Genomic DNA, 13,832 nt, shown 5'->3' with positions numbered 1-13,832 from the left:
GCAGTCCCAAATGCAGGGGAGGGGAAACAGCAAATCCACCTACCCTTGCCGCTGGTCTCCGGGCTGCTCCGGTGGTCTCAGCCTCCAGTTCTCCTCTGCAGCCTCCTCCTGTGGAGTCTCCCGGGGTCTCAGGTACCCCTCCTTCCGGCCCTCATCCGCTGTATGCTCTTCTTCTTGCTTCTTTCCTCTAATTTCTGCTAGAATCTGTCTTTTCTGCCGAGACACTCTGTCTGGTGGTGTTATTCATCCGCCATCTTGCATGCACCCCCCAAATATCATAGTTTTTAACTTTAGTCAATATAGGTTAAACACACAATATACATCCTTACAAAAAAAGTCAAAATGCAAACTCAAAACTTTAAACAAAACTCTTACCAATTTAAAAAAGTCTGTGTTGGGTACCATTTGTACAACACAGTTAATTTAAACATTTTCAATTTGGCTGCACATGAAAAAAGCAGCAGTAGAAAATAAAGTAGAAATAAAGTAGAAAATAAAGGTTTTTAAATAGCAGAATAGGCAGTTTTGCCATGCAGGAGAAGCAATATTAAATATTAGTTTCAAAAAAATTCCACATTTACAAATATATAGTTCAAGTCACAGAATTTTTCTCAGTAGAGACCCCAATGCAATGCATAATTAGCTGCCTTAGAAGGCCTGTTCGAAAGGACACTATCCTTTCAGAATGTAACTCTACTGATTTTGGCACAGAAAAGAATTCTTAAGAACAAGAATATGATTAAGAAAGAGGGAAGAGGAACAGAGGAAAGAAATATAAGCAAGAATAAATGAGATAGCAATTGCAATCACTAAAAAACTGTGCATTCTCAATCATTGCAGAATACTGTCTTCTGTCTACAGCAGGTGCTTATTCCAGAACTGTTATTGCTGCATGGATTTAATTTTCTTGGAGGTAGTCTCATCATTCAAATGTTCGTTGTGTACCTGAGAGCATTTAGAAGACCTTCTACGCTATTGGGAGGTGGGTCCTTAAGAACTTTGATACAACTTTTCATATCAATTTTGGAAGTTTTGGCAAATGCCCCCACTGGATGTACAAGGTCATAGAGTATTATGATGCCCACCATAACCCTCAAGCAGAATGACACTCTCTCTTCATTTGGAAATCTGCTTCTGTATTCTGGTGTTTCAAGCAAAACTATGCACACACTAGCCATGGTGCTTAAGCAATCTGTAGTATTTTCTATTGGTAAATTTTTATTCTCTGATACGAATTTTGTTGTAGCATCACTCAAGGTTTTCAGCATTGGAGTTGGCTCAGCATAAAACAAAGGCATTCGATTTGCCAATTCATTATTTACTTCATTTTCTCCTTCTGCTGGTACATTATTAATCCTCACACAACTCATTGTTCTTCTATAATAGCTGAAATCATTCTGTATGGCAGGATTTGTCATCTTGAGTTCATCAAACCGGAGCGTGAAATGAATTTCTGCAAACTGTTTAGCAAGAGCCTGCTCTCGCTCTAGATGCTGGGTAGGAGAAAACGCGGTACTCGTCAAAGCTCCCAGAAGACCTCTTAACGCTGCTTCTAACCTCTGAGAAAATTCGAAAAAATTTCTTTAATTTGCCTACTAGTGGAACAACTGCACCCCATGCTTTCTCTTGCAACTTCTCATCTGCTGGATGCTGGATTGCCTCTCGTATTTCATGGCCAGCTCCTCTGTATGTAAGTCCTCCAAGATGCCTTATGCATCTTTTAATACTACATTCACCTGATTATAAATTTCCTTCTCAGACTCTGTAGGCTGGGCATTCTCAAAATCAAGGAAAAAATTTGGCCCCTGCTCAAGGTCTGTGCATGTCAAAACTTTAAGAAGATTCCCCATGTTAAGGTAACTCTCCTATTGAAAGAAAGCTTCAGCCAGCACTGGTGATTCTGTCCTTTGTCCTTATGTCCTCCAGTCGGGCCTCCAGGCACTCTCAGCCCCGCTCCTGTGCCGTCCATGAGCCTGTGCCCTCCCCACCCCCAGCGGTGCTAGGGGGAGCCCCGGGCCTGGAGTGGGGGAGCTGCGGCAGCCGGACCAGGAGCCCCTCTACACTTGCCCCTGTGGCAGAGCCACCCACGTTGTCTCTTTTATGTCACCCTCCCACAGTCTCATGCCTGTTCAGCCATAGCTCTCGCTCTTACTAACCCACCCTGAGTGGGCCTATTCACCCCAGGTGGTTCCAGCTTAGAGTCCCGGACTTAGTGGTCACTTCCGTAGGCCTGGGCCTGCTAGATACCAGAGGCAATTTTCCTAACTACCTCCCACAGCAGCTCAGACCAGATCCCTCACCGCTTAGTGCCCTCTCGGCACAGAGCTCAGGGAGTTCAAGGTGCTTCCTGCTATTGTCCCGTCTCAAAAAAGCCCCCTCCCCTCCTGCCATGATTTTGCACCCACTTTGGGCAGGTCCCTGTCTGAGTGGGTGTGGAGGTCAGTGGGGAAGCAAGAAGTTCTCCTGTGGTTCTGGTGGCACTACACTTGCCGGCCAGTGGGTTGGCGCCTTCCCGTGCTCTATGCTCTATTGTTTGTTTTGCACTCTCCAGAGAACACGATCTTATCTCTCAGTCACCTTGTTTTTTTCTGTTTTGCATGTCCCGCTGAATCTCTACCATTTCACAACACTATTCTTACTGGGGAGAGATCCACACCTCTTTCTCTAGGTTACCTTTGCTCCGCCATTTTTCTCCTTCCAACATCTGTTTTTTTTTGTTTTTGTTTTTGTTTGTTTTTGTCTTTTTATTCATAGCCATTCTGACTGGTGTGAAATGATATCTCACTGTGGTCTTAATTTGCATTTCTCTGATGACTAGTTTTGTTAAATAGTTTTTCACATGGTTGTATGCTAGACATTGAGTTTTATTGTACCTGACTCTTCACTGGTATCACTCAGAATTGCATTAAATAACAAATGTGGTTTATTTTGGAGCACTTTTCTCATGGCAAAATTGGTTGCCATAATATAAAGACTGAAATTGCTGCAAAAATTTTACTTCCGAGCATTTTCTCGACTATATATGACACTATCTAATCAAAGTAAAAATTAAGGAGCATATATTCATATACAACACAGGTAAATAAGAGAATATTGTCCATAGCTCTGAAGAAGTAAAAATATGGAACTCTAATGTTAATACATTCCTGCCTTTCCCTCAGGGTTAAACATTTCTGAATATTGTATATATGATTCTTTGCTTTACATTTAATGCGTATGTAGGTTTTGATTTTACAAATATGTAATATTTCAGTTTTTATGGATTTTACTTTGTATGTATGGCATTATGTTGTATAAATTCTCATTAAACATTGATTTTTAAATTCAAAAATATTTTTTGTAATTGTAGGAGTCTAGAGTTGAAGTAGAAGTTAATTTATTTCTCTCTGGTATTGTCTTCCATTTATGAATATACCAAAATATTTCATCCAGACTTCAGTTATTGACAATTGGATTATTTCTATTTATTTTTTGTGGCCTGAAGTCCTCTGTGTTTACTGGAGATATTGTTTCAAGTGTACTTAAGAAAGCAAAAGGTGAGTTTGATTTGGAAACAGCTGACTAGAGGCAGCTATTGCATATCTGTCCCATGGAGAGGAATCAAAATCAGTGAGGACATATTCATGCCTCAAATATGTGGCTTAAGCAAGAGCACTGGAATTCATCAGAGAAGCAACAAGATATGGGAAATGAGAGGAATGGGAGGCTGGGATGGGCAGGGAAGGTGGGACAAGCTTCCCAACAGGAGGAAATCATGAGTGAAAGACACCTGGGGTCCACACTCCAGCCAGGGATTTTTATAATCCTAGCTATGGGAGAGCCCCATGGCCCCGGAAGACAACCAGAATAACGCACATATCTCCCTAGAGATTGCACAGAGACACTGCTCAAACTCATGTGGAGACCCACAGGCCTTTGGGCTCTGGGCAGCTGCAGTTTAGCCACATTCAGTGAACTCAGCCACCCGAGGGCTGTGTCCTATTCCGGGGCTGCCACCATCACCTTTCCATTTCCTGCACTGAGAAGGGCCCACCCTCCCTGGTGATAGGCCCAAGGCACAAGCAGCCCACCCCTGCCTGGGAATTCCAGCTGCAGTGCCTTGAAGTCTGCATCCTGCCTGTCCTGTAGCTGTCTCTGCTGCTCCCATGAAGAAGGTCTTGCCCTTCTCAAGGGCTGGCCTGCAGCACACCTACCCTGTCCCTGCTTGAGCACTCTCCTGGTGACCAGGGGATCATCCCACTCCTCCCTATCATAACCTGGGGGGCTCCAGGATTGTTCACAAGCCTAGTCCTTGTCTGTTCCCCACATGACTTAGGCATGCCAGTCTATGGCCAGGGACGCGGGATTTCCTGACCTTGTACACGAGTACTGGACCTGAAAGCTCCCCCGGAGGTCTAAGGTCAGGCTGACCAAAATCATCACCATTACAGGCTGGTACCCAGCTGCACATGCTGAAAGCCATCCTCTCTCTTTATCTGCATGAAGCAGCAGAGTTCCATGAAGAGGAGAACAGGTGAGCTGCACAACTGTCTGTTTAGGGCTAAGTAAAGAGGGCCTGCCCCCAAATGATGCAGTCAGAGAGCAGTGGGACAAGGATTCATGGGTCTCAGTGACATTGTGTCCTGGAAAAAGGAGGTTTCACTGTCTGACCAAACTGAGAGTCAGGAGCCCTGGAAAGGGGCATGATGGGGAAGTGGACAGCAGGAATGCCAGCCTAAGTGGTGGAGTTGGTGACCCCCAATACCCGATGAAGTCCTCAGAGCAAGTCACCAGGAGATCCCTCCATCACCCTTGTCAGTGCTGGACCTTCTGATCATGGCGGTATCTGTAGGTTAGCTTTGTGGTCCAGCCCCACTCATGTTGCTGTGGTGTGAGAACTTAGGGGACTCGGCACTGGGCATTCCACAGACCAGCCAACTCATTGCTCAAGACAGGAAAGGGTCTCTCCCAGGAAACAAGGACCAAACACTTACTTATAGGAAAGTAAAATAAAAAATAAGAAGCTCCTCCAGATGAGAAGGCTCCTAACAACACATATAGCAAATGCCAACATGTGAACTCTGCCTGTGTCAGTGTCTTGGAAATTTGTAAAGTGATTCTTACCATTTTTACCATAATTTTAATTTTTAAATGTTTAGGGTAATTTTTAAATTTTTAAATGTTTGACATTAATAAGTTAATTCATTGCATTTTGGTAAGATTTTTCCATTTGATTTGCAATACAATGTATTTTTAAATCTGCTGGGTTAAATTCACATTCCAATCCCCTTTTGTAATCATTCCAGGTGCGCAAACCATGTGTAGTATAGGAAGAACCAAAGTTCAAGGGTAGCATTAGTGGTTGGGGGGATACTGACAAGGCACACGCTAGGCACAGAACACAACTTGTATATAAGATGATAACATTTGAGATGTCTAAGATACAGCTCAGTATAAACTTTATGAAATTATTGAGGAAAAATTTATGCTGAAAACGACTCCTGTAGATGGTGTTATTATTCTTATTAGTAAATACCCTTAGGGAGTCCTGACTGGACAGGGGAACAGGGAAATTATGGCAGCTGCTGATGTTCTTTTCGTGATCTGGCTGATGGTTACTTGGAGGGCTCTACTGTAAAAATGCAAGGAGTTGTATTACTCTTTGTGTATTTGCTGTACTGTAAAAATGGTAATGCATTGATACATTTGAAGGAGGGCATGCTTAATGCTGAGACCTTATTTGGATTTGAAATATCTTTTGAAGAAAAATTTCAAGGTGCATTGATCAAAGAGAAGAAGCCATTATGTAGAGGAGGGAAAAAATATAACAAGTGTATCAGCACAACACTGGTGGGTGGGGGTGTCATAATGGATGGATTTCTGCAGACACTGAGACACAGCACTGCACTTTATTCTTATTAAAGAATAGAACTTTCAACACTCCCCATTGTCTTAACCATCCCCATTCCTTGTAGCTCCTATCATATCTACATATTTTTCCTATACAACAAACATGCTGTGTAAATTCTTTTATTATTATGTTTCTTCTGTTTAAGTAATTGGTATACATCTCACTCCTAAAATACTGCTTGGAATATGTAAGGTGGGCAATATATATTTGCAGAATGAATAAAATAAATTCCTTGTAATAGCACAGTGCATGCACCAAATGACATTTTGATTATTAGTAGCTACACTTAAAAAGAGAAAAACAACCAGAGAAAATAAATTTTATTCATGTAATACATTAATTTCCTGAAAGTAAATTTTAAACATGTAATAAATGTTAACAATATTGATATGTTTATGGACTTTTGTTCATAGTAAGACTTCAAAATCTGCGTGTTTTAAATATACCATTAGTTAATTCAACCAATGCCATTGCAGGTGTTCAATAACCACATTATATTCTTCCCTTCATATATATCATAATGAAGGCTCCTCATTATGATTATACATTATATTAATATATGATAATCAATATCATAAACAATAATATTAAATATAATATACTAATATAAGAGTAGAGCATTAAACCTTTTATATTTTATATAATGCAGAAAAAAGTGTGGGGTTTTACATTGGCCATTGTGTGCTCTTTGAGAAATGATATTTTAATCATAAAAAGGAAGAATAAAAGTAGGAAATAATTTTACTATTCTTCATCAACACAAAAGGGCAGAGTGTTGGGTAGCATGATGACACCATTACAGTAATTGGATAGAGTTTTGGGTTTTTCTGAGGTGTATAAAACATATAAAGAGTCATGACATTGTTCAAACCATATAATAACATGAAGGAACTTACCAGCACTAGGATGGTGTGTGTGGCTTTGTTTTCAGGAGACGGCTGGGCAGAGAGGCTGGGGCTGTGGAGATGCTGGGCTCTCCTGTGGTGTCTGCGCAGGACACTGACCATGTAGAGGCTGGTGCAGCTCATGATGATCATGAACAGGAGATCTCGTATCACTAAAACACTCACAGATGAGTGTGAAGTGCTGTTTCTAATCTTACTTTGACAATATGCTTCATAATACCCAGGACCAACCATAGTGACATTGGTTTTAGCTACTACAGCATCAATGAGGGGTATATAGACCAGGATGTTGAGGATCCAGAAGAAAAGGAAAGAGAGAAAATTACACGTAGAGAATCTAGACTTAAGCCATGCCCATTTAGAATTCCTGGGGCTGATAGTGATGGCTTGAACTGTACTCAGGAGGGAGGTGGTACAGATGGAAACGCCCCGGGTCACTCTGTTTATATACAAAATTGCTTTACAGCTGGCATCATTCATAGCATTTCTTACTCTAAAGGATGACATGATGTGTGGTGTCACCAGCAACGTGATGGCCAAAACATTGACAAATGTCAGGTGCATGAAAATCACATCTATGGGCTTCCTCAAGTGAGAGTGAATGAAATACATGTACACATAGAACACAAAGAGCAATGAGTTCCCGATGAAACCAACACAAATCTGAGAGATGAGGAATATCCCCAAAATTGTTTCACTTGCAATCATAATGTTAGTGATCTCTTAGATGTTTTAAGTAGGTATCTCAGTCCCCCATGAAAAATAAATAGATTACACTGTAAAATGGTAAATTATGGAGCCTGTGTGAGACTATAACAATGACAGTTCAGTCTGAGGGACGAGTGTTGAAACGTTCAGTTCCTTGGGTTTTCAAGCCCAGATGTGGCATCTCAAGAAACTGAACTCCATAGACTCTTGAGAACCTTAGAATATAGAAGGAGGTGTTAAGAAGGTAGAATTCAAACACTAACAGCCAGCATCATAGTGTACTCTCCTATAGGAAAGCCTCTGGATAAGTATTCTTCTAACACATAACGAGCACCATGTGTATTTGAACTTCTTATTGAGAGTTTTGGTTACCTAAAAAATCTTTTCTAGACAGTAATTGTTACAAACACTCATCTACTGCAGAGTTTTTTTAGGGAGAAATGTTCTTCCTCCTCTGACTTCCCCTGCCATGTGTCAATGGACAGTGTCACAGACACTTTGGATTTCAGAGCTTGGTTCAGGGCTACTGACAGACAGTGGGTAGGGGCCCAGTACGCTGCCAGATGTTGCTCAATGCACAGGAAAATCCCAAAAACATGTTTTTTTGGTCCAGTGGCAAAAATAACATGGTTGAGAAATGTAGTCTAACAAATACTGCGTGTATTTTGCTAACAGCAACACATGTTAAATCCACACTTTGGTTAGGATATATTCTCAGTGCGTCTTAGATAAACAGAATTAGTAGATTTCCAAATCTAATTGGTCCAGGAAAGACATAATATTCATCAAGGTTGACAATTATTAATAAGGTTAACACCATATCAATATACATTGTAGTTTGAGTTTGTTTACCATACCATTCATTCAGTCTCATTCTTCTATTCTTCCTGTTGTTTCCACTGTTTTAAACAGAATCCTTCTTTTCTCTGTGGACATCTAGTGAATTTTGTATATATTTCTTCTGTTGCACTAACACAGCTCATACGAGTATTGAGACCTTACCAAGTGATACTCTCTCCCATCAGCAGCACTGTCTATACTGGCATCCATCTGTACTGTAGCAATAATATAAAAAGTGTGCTAAGCTATGAACAGAAGACCAAGTCAGCAAAAGAAGACAGACAAATGGCCAAAATATATATGAATAAATGTTCAATGTCACTAATGATCAAGGGAAAGCCCATTGTAACCACAGTAAAATGGCAGTTTACACCTGTCAAAGTGACCATTACTAAAAAGTAAAAAAAAAATACACGTTGGCATGGATACAGAGACAAAGGTACGTGTACACACTTTTTGTGGAACTGCAAATTACTACAACCACTGTGGTAAACAGTATGGAGATTCCTCAAAGAAATAAATGTAGATTTACCATTAGGTCCAGTAATCTCACTACTTGTTCTACATACGGCAAAGGAAGTCATTTTATCAAAAAGATACCTGCACTAAAATTCTTATCACAGAAAAATTGACAATTGCAAGGATGTGGAATCAACCTCAGTGCCCATTAATTCAAGAGTGGATTAAGCAAATATATGGTATATATATACCACGGTGTACTACTCAGACATAAAAAAGAATGCATTTTGGAGCACCTTGGATGGCTCTGGAGACCATTATCCTAAGTGAAGTATCTCATGGACAGAAAAACAAACACCATATGTTCGATATAATTGGGAGCCAATGATGAGCACACATAGGCACAAAGATGTAAAGGTCATTGGAAATTCAGAAGGCATGAGGAGGCAGGGGTAAACATTTACCTGTCAGGTATAATGAACAGTGTTCGGGTGATGGACACACTCTAAGCCCTGACTTAAGCATGATAAATGGTAACCAGGTCAAGGGGAGACAAGATGGTGAACGAGAAACACCACCAGCCAGAATGTCTCTAAAGAAGGAGATGTTTTCAATGAAAGAGGAAAAAACAAACAGACAGATGGGACCATGATTAGAAGGAAGGGTTCCTGAACCGAAAGAGGACCCCATGGGAAGATGTCGCTGAGCAGTACTAGAAGGAGAAAGGCATAGGCAAGGATTAAGCCCTGAGAGGCCTGGAGACCAGTGAGGACAGTAGGTGGAATGGACACAATTTCCCTGTCTTGCATCTTAGACTGTTGGTGGCTCCCGAGCTGTTGCAGAGTCCTGCCGACAGGATCCAAGAGACAGCTGCTGTGACAGAGCAAAGAGCTTCTTCCTCCAGAGCACCAGGCTTCCTGCTCACCTGGGGCACCTCCCACCCCAGAGATCTGAGCCAGAGGGAAGGTGCCATCTTGCTTTTCTACCCACAGCGCACCTCTCTCCTTCCTGGGGGTCTCAATCCCTTGTATTCCATTTTGCTCTTACCAACATAGACATTTCCGCACTCTGGCCCAAACTGCAGGAGCCACAGGGGTCCAATGGGTCTTGTGTGATATACGTGACTCCAGAGAGTGGTCATTCTGGGTGGACTGCCTCCTAGAAAGAGAGTCAGAGACAACCAATATGCAGGTCTTCCTCCACCTAGGCCTTTACTCTCTGCTTCCGCTCCCCCACCTGTGGCTGCCAAGAGAGACAATTTAGCCACCAACCAGAAACATCCACAGGAAATGTCACTTGGAGATTTCTTTTTCGACTCATGCGGTGGACTGAAGGGTACGCCGACTGTAAGCTCCCCACCTGCTGGCCCTTCCTCGTGCTGCTTCTCTGGTGACTCCAGAAGAGTGGTACAAACCCAGAGGTGGAGACACATTGAATCAGCTTGGGCACCTGGTGGGTGACTTGGGAACTGCATTCTTCTTCCTGACATGGACAGGGATTATCTCCTGACCAGGGGGACAGGCCTACAACACAGATCCCGAATACCCAGATCTCAATCTCATTGCCAAGAGGCACAGAGGAGTTATTTGTGAATTAGTCTTGTGATGTGAGGGTGCCTGCAGAGGCAGATCAGGTTGAGCATGCAGACTGGACCTAGCTGCAGCAAACTTGAGAGGGTGGGCTCCAAGCTCAGGCCGGGATAATGGGTTTGTATCAGATCATGGGGGAGCTAAGCTGGCTAGAGGTCCTGCCTGCTGGCAGAGACCTGGAAGAAACCATGAAACATGGGAGGGTGGAAAGAGGTGGTGCCTGCTCCAGTCTTTGGGTCTCAAACATGCCTGCCTCCACGTGTAGACTTTCTGGTTGAGTGGGCCCACTTTAGCCCCTTCCTGGCAGCTTTGCCAGGAGAGGGGGGAGAACTTTGACCCCCATTAAAAGCATTTGTGGAGCTAGAGGTTATACTCACTCACCCCAACCCTGTCCAGACCTGCTCCCCCACTGACCCCCTCCGAGGTGGTGAATAAGGACACGCTGGAAAGCTCCACAGCACCATCCACTACGTGGGGCATTAAAGTGCTTCTCCTGAGCAATTAGAGTTTGTCACAAAAATCAAAAACAAAGACAAAAACACACACAACATTGTAGTTTGTTCATTCTGGTAGGTGCCACCTACTGACAGGAAGGTTAATTTTGCATGCGATTTTGCTGCATTTCTTGACTCATCATACAGGGTGTGGCTGAGTCCACAAACAAGTAGCAGATACTGGCTCAGAGATTAAACTGGGTGTGGCATTATCTCAACAAATAAAAAATCCAATGGTAAGAAGCAACAGCTGCTCCATATGGGAAGGGGTCAGTGAAAGAAATCTGAAAGTATGAAGAATCAAACTGAAAAGGCACCCCAAAAGGGTATATCAGCTCACTAGCAATGAATATCAACCAAAATATGAACACTGAAATGACAGAGGAAGAATTTTCAACATGGATAGTAAGAAAAGTCAATGAAATCCATGATAATATGCAAACCAAAAACAAAGGAACCACAAAAATAAAGCAGAAAATGCATGAAAAATTCACTAAAGAAATCAAAATATTAGAAAAAAATCAAACAGAACTCGTGGAAATGAAAAATTTATTCAAGAAATTACAAAACATAGTGGAAAGCTTCAAGAATAGGTTAGAACAACAGAAGAAAGAATTTCAGAGATTGAAGGTGATACCTTTCAATTAAACAAGTTAGTTGCAGAGATAGAGCAAATAGAGAAAAGAGCAAAGCCTACAAGAAATATGTGATTAGGTGAAGAGGCCTAACATAAGAATCACAAATATCCCTGAGGGTGACGGAGAAAATACACAAGTATTGGAAAATCTATTTGAGGGAATATGGAGGAAAATTTCCCTGGTCTTGCTAGAAATCTAGGTATACAGCATAAGAAGCTCAAAAAACTCCTGGGAGATTCATTGAAAAGAGGAAAAAGTATGACACATAGTCATCAGATTGGCCAAAATCATAAACATAAAAGGGGCCCTTCTATGAGCCATAGGGTGAAAGCAGCAAGTAACCTATAAAGGAAAACTCACCAGAATAACTGAAGATTTTTAAACTGGGATCTTACAAGCCAGAAGGGACTGGAGCCACATTCTCAGTCTTCTCAGACAGAATAATGCCCAGCCTAGAATTTTGGATCCTGCAAAACTAAGTTTCTTATATGAGGGAAAAATAAACACCTTCTCAGGCAAGCAAACACTGAGAGGATTCATCAAGACAAGACCTGCTTTCCAGGAAATATTCAGAAGGGTGTTGCACATGGATCAGCACAATAGACACTCAGCAATGTAAAATCATCAAAAGGCAAAAGGACAAAGGCCAGTGACCCATTTGACAATGGGTCAAAAGAGAAAACAAAGCAACAAAGTTCAACTCAACAGGTTAAGCAGAAATCTACCCCACTTAGCAAATCTTTCAATAAGTATGAATGCAAGTGCCCACTGAAAATGTATAGGAAGACAAAATGTATAAATATGCACAAGCCCATATCTCTATTCTCAGATTGACTATATTCCAGGCGATAGAACATGTTTCAACAAATTTAAAAAGTAGAAATTATGCCTTGTCCTTCTCAGACCACAGTGGAATAAAAGTAGAAATCAAGGCCTATAGAAATACTCATCTCTACACCAAATCATAGAAACTAAATTATCTACTGTTGAATGATTATTGTGTACTGGAGGAAATTAAGATGAAAGCCAACAGATACTTTGAACTAAATGAGTCAGGGGACACAGGATATTAAAATCTATGGGAAACAGCTAAAGCAGTCCTGTGAGGAAAACTTATATTTATAAATGCCTATATGCAAAAGACAGAAAGATCACAAATCAACTGTCTAATGAATCATCTCAAATAACTGGTAAAAGATGACCAAATCAATCTGAAAGCCAGAAGAAGGAAAGAAATAACTAAGATCAGAGTCAAGATAAATGAAATCTATAACTAAAAAATTATACAGAAGATCAATACAGCAAAAACTTGGTCTTTGAAAAGATAAACAAAATTGACCCACCTCTTGCTAGTCTAACTTGAATCAGAAAAAGAAGGACCCTAATATACTCAATCAGGAATGAAAAAGGAGAAATTACAAAAGATACCAAGGAAACTAAAAATATCATATATAAATACTATAAAAATCTCTATGCTTATAAACGTGAAAACGTGGAGGAAATGGATGAATCCTTAGAAGCGTGCAGACTTCCTAGGCTCAAAAAGGGGGAAACAGAATTCCTGAAAAGACAAATATCAAATACCGAAATTGAGGCAGCAATGAAAAACCTTCCCAAAAATAAAAGTCCTGGACCAGAGAGTTTCATGCCTGAATTTTACCAGACCTACAAAGAAGAACTAGTGCCTATCCTGCAGAAATTATTTAAGAACATTGAGAAGGAAGGAATGGTTCCCAACACATTTTATGATGCCAACATCACCCTGATACCAAAACCAGGAAAGGACTCAACAAAAAAGAAAAAGTACAGACTGATATCCCTTATTGAGATAGATGGAAACATTGTGAATAACATCCTAGCAAAATGATTTCAGGTGTTTATCAAAAAAATAATTAATCCTGACCATTGGGCTTCATCTGAGAGATTCAGGAATGGTTCAACATATGCAAATATATAAAAGTATTACATCACATAAATAGCATCAAAAACAAAGAGCATATGATCTTTTAAATAGTTGTAGAAGAAGCATTAGACACAATTCAGCACCCTTTATGATGAGAATGCTTGACATAATAGGCATAGACAGGACGTACTGCAAAATGATAAAAAGCTATATATGACAAACAGCCAACATGATACAGAACTTGGAAAAATTGAAAGTGTTCCAACTGAAAAGTGGAAGCAAACAATGTTGCCCTATATAACCACTTGTATTCCACACAGTACTGCAATTTCTAGCCAGAGGAGACAAGAGAAAGAAATCAAGTGTGTCCAAATGGGGGCAGAGGATATCAAACTATCATGCTTTG

The 13,832-nt window shown here is 41.0% G+C and overlaps 1 pseudogene; it reads right to left on the bottom strand.

Moving 5' to 3' along the window:
* Positions 1-506: 506 nt before the first annotated feature.
* LOC105865439 (CYFIP-related Rac1 interactor B pseudogene) lies at positions 507-1,904 on the bottom strand (annotated as a pseudogene).
* Positions 1,905-13,832: the final 11,928 nt, after the last annotated feature.

This window comes from Microcebus murinus, chromosome 16, assembly GCF_040939455.1.
Source record: "Microcebus murinus isolate Inina chromosome 16, M.murinus_Inina_mat1.0, whole genome shotgun sequence".
In the NCBI taxonomy this organism is placed as follows: Eukaryota; Metazoa; Chordata; class Mammalia; order Primates; family Cheirogaleidae; genus Microcebus; species Microcebus murinus.
This window is presented reverse-complemented; position numbering and strand designations above follow the sequence as displayed.